Here is a 3,463-nt window from a genome sequence, read left to right as displayed (position 1 = left end):
ATGGGCGAATCCGGGTTTGTGTTGATTTCTTAGATCTGAACAGGGCCAATCCGAAAGACGACTTCCCACTGCCACACATCGATATACTAGTAGATAATACAACAGATCACGCACTCCTTTCTTTCATGGATGGGTATGTAGGATACAATGAGATCAAAATAGCTAAAGAGGATATGCGTAAAACGGCGTTCGTCACTCGATGGGGAACCTATTGCTACACCGTTATGGCATACGGGTTAATCAACGCTGGAGAAACATATCAACGCACCGCAACTAACCTGTTACATGACATGATGCACAAAGAGGTAGAGGTATATATAGATGACATGATCGTTAAGTCCAAGGATAGGCATAGTCACATCGCCAAACTTCGCAAGTTCTTTCTTAGATTGCGCACGTATAACATGAAATTTAACCCTCAGAAGTGCGCATTCAGGGTAACATACAACAAGCTATTGTGGTCTATTGTCAGTCAAAGAGGGATAAAGATAGTTACATCCAAGGTTAAGGCTCTAATCGATATGCCACAGCCGCAGGCAGAAATGGAAGTTCGAGGTTTCTTAGGCAAGGTGCAATATATAAGTCACTTCATTTCAAAGCTCACTATGATCTGCGAACCCATTCAAGAATCTCTAGAAGACGGACCACACTATGTGGGACGGTGATTGTCAAAAGGCATTTAACAGAATGATGTGACTCGTATTTACGCACATTTAGTCCCTTAACTAGCCTCGTTCCTATGCTTTCTAGCATGTATTAGGGTCGTTTCTTATCTTTAGCTTCCCATTTTGCATAATCTATGAGGTTTTTGCCCTTGGTAGGAGAGGAGCGCTAGCCTTGCTTAAATGGAGCCAAACGGAGCTAAATTGATCGCATCTAATGACCAAGCAATAAGGAGGAGACCAATACTAAAGGCCTAACTCAATAAAACAAGTGGGGGCATTGATGAAAGACCCCCACGACCTCCCAAGGATCCCCATGAGTTAAGGGGCAGCCAAATGAAAGAAGAAGCAAAACTGCCCTTCAGGACGGGTGTTCCAGAGCCAAGACGGGCGTGCCAATGCTCAACCCGGGCGTCTCCAAGGCAGAACGAGCGTCCCACAAAGCAGGATGAGAATCCATCAAAGGCAGGTCGTGCATCCTATGCCAGGACTTGCAAGGCGTTGAAATTCATTTAAGGGGCTTAATCGTCATTTAAACCCTTAGTTAACCTAATACTTGTACTTAGTATAAATACACCCTTGTAATAACAAGTTATTAATTAGAAAATTAGAGATTAGACATCAATTATATTAATTACACTTTAGTCCTTCCTTAATTATTGTTCAAGAATTCTTAGATCTAGTTGGGTAATTGAAGATTATTTGGGTTTTTATTGGAGAATTGACAACTCTTCATCATGAATCAAGTTTTATTCTATTATTCTTTCCTTTCCATTTGTTCATCTTAAAGTTGGTACAATTTCTTTACTCTTTACTTAATCCTTATTTATTGCCTTACCTTTCCATCATGTTTATACTTGTTAAGATGATTGACACCATTGTTAACATGTTTTCCATGATAATGAGTGAGTATTTCCCTAACTAAGGTTAGTGGGGGATTAGGGGAGTTAATTATGGGGTAGATCTATACTTAATAAGTTCATATGAATGCTTGCTTATTGTAGTTTGAAGTTATGCACATGTTATGCTCGATGAAATGCTTAATTGACAACCTAGCATGATTCTCTTATCCTTTCAACAAGACTTGCAAGACATAAACCAACTCAAGGCTTGTTAGGCCATGCATATAGTTAAATAGGTAGGACTAAGTTGATGTAGGTGTTGTAAAGTTGTGACCGATTCAGCTCCGCGACCTAAAACTCCCTAGGAATTTTATGATATAAACTAACTCTATTCCATTACAATAATAATTGCTTGCATCTATGTAACTTATTTATGTGATCTCACCATGATTCCCCTATGAACCCATGACACCCTAGGGCTTTTAATTAATAATTTACAAACTCTTTTTGCTTACTTTGCTTTGCTTTCATTTATTTACTTTGCCTTTGTTAAGTAGGTTATATTGCAAATCTCAACCTCAACCCAAATTGTGACACTAAGACATAGCTATTTTCAATCAATAAGTCAATATAATACTCGTCCCTTGGGATCTGACCTTTACTTACCGCTCTACTAAGAGAAGTTTGTTGAGAATATAAATATTGTTTGATTGAGAGCATAGATGACACATTTCTCACCAAATCAAAATGACGCCGTTGCCGAGGACGGTGTTCAATTGAGTTGTTATCATTTGTTGTTTTTAGTTGTGTCTTTCTTAACCTTGGGGAAGTCAAACTCCTCAAGGTAGTTTTAATTGTTTTCTAGTTTATTAATTTTTGCATGTCTAGGAGATCATAAGGCGGGCTTTTGCCTACTGATCCTGGTGTTAAGAGAACTTTGACAAATATTAGAAGAATCGTTAGAGGTACTTCAACAATTGTGGGTATTGAAGAACATGTGGATATTGGTATTATCCAAATGGATAGTGTTGAGTTTACCAACCCTTTTGCAACACAAGGAGATGATAACCCAATTCCAAACCAACCACAAAATCAACCTACAATGCCTAAATTTTCATCTCATTCCGTACCAACCGAGGAGAACCTACCTAATGGTACTAAAAAACAACCCCCCTTGACCGGTAATTTCATTGCCAAATCCGCATTCATACAATTAGTCGAACGAAGTCAATTTGAAGGGATGCCTAGTGAGGACCCTCATCTACACATGGACACTTTTTGTGACTATTGTGATGCAATTTCCCAAACGGGGGTAACACAAGATCAAATTTGATGGGTATTGTTTCCTTTTTCCTTGATTGGAACCACAAAGCAATGGTTGAAGAGCTTAGACAAGGCCACTCTTGGAATTGATTTATGGACGAATTTATCACTTGCCTTTTATAAGAAGTTTTACCCTCCGGGGAAAACCAACATGTTAGGAGCCCAAATCACCATGTTCAAGCAAAGAGATAAAGAGTCTCTATATGAGGCATGGGAAAGATTCAAAGATACATGTCTCTCTTGTCCTCATCATGGGTTAAGCGAATGGTTTCTAGTCCAAAATTTTTGGAATGAGTTGTATGAAGACTCAAGGAATGTGCTCAACATGGGTTCTGATGGAAGATTCACCGAGGTAGATGATAATCAAACTTGGGCCAAGATAGAGGAGATGGCGGTTCACAACTCTCAATATAGTAGGCCAAGAAAAGCTACTAGGGGAGGGAGACATGAAGTTGACTCTGTAACACAATTGAGTGCCGATTTGGGTGCCCAATTCTGCTCCCATATTGACACAATGAACTTGAAATTTGACAAAGCCATATCCAAGATGAATGAAGCCTCTCAATCATCCAAGCAACATCAAAAAGTCAATGCCATGGTGTCAACATCTTTTATTCCAAATGGAGTATATGAGAA

The 3,463-nt window shown here is 39.1% G+C and overlaps 1 pseudogene; it reads right to left on the bottom strand.

The window, feature by feature from the left end:
• Positions 1 to 2,986: 2,986 nt before the first annotated feature.
• LOC141636046 (small nucleolar RNA R71) lies at positions 2,987 to 3,085 on the bottom strand (annotated as a pseudogene).
• Between the last annotated feature and the right edge of the window lie 378 nt (positions 3,086 to 3,463).

Source organism: Silene latifolia, chromosome Y (genome assembly GCF_048544455.1).
Source record: "Silene latifolia isolate original U9 population chromosome Y, ASM4854445v1, whole genome shotgun sequence".
NCBI classification, from domain to species: domain Eukaryota; kingdom Viridiplantae; phylum Streptophyta; class Magnoliopsida; order Caryophyllales; family Caryophyllaceae; genus Silene; species Silene latifolia.
Note: the sequence above shows the minus strand (reverse complement) of the source record. Positions and strands in the feature narration are given on the sequence as shown.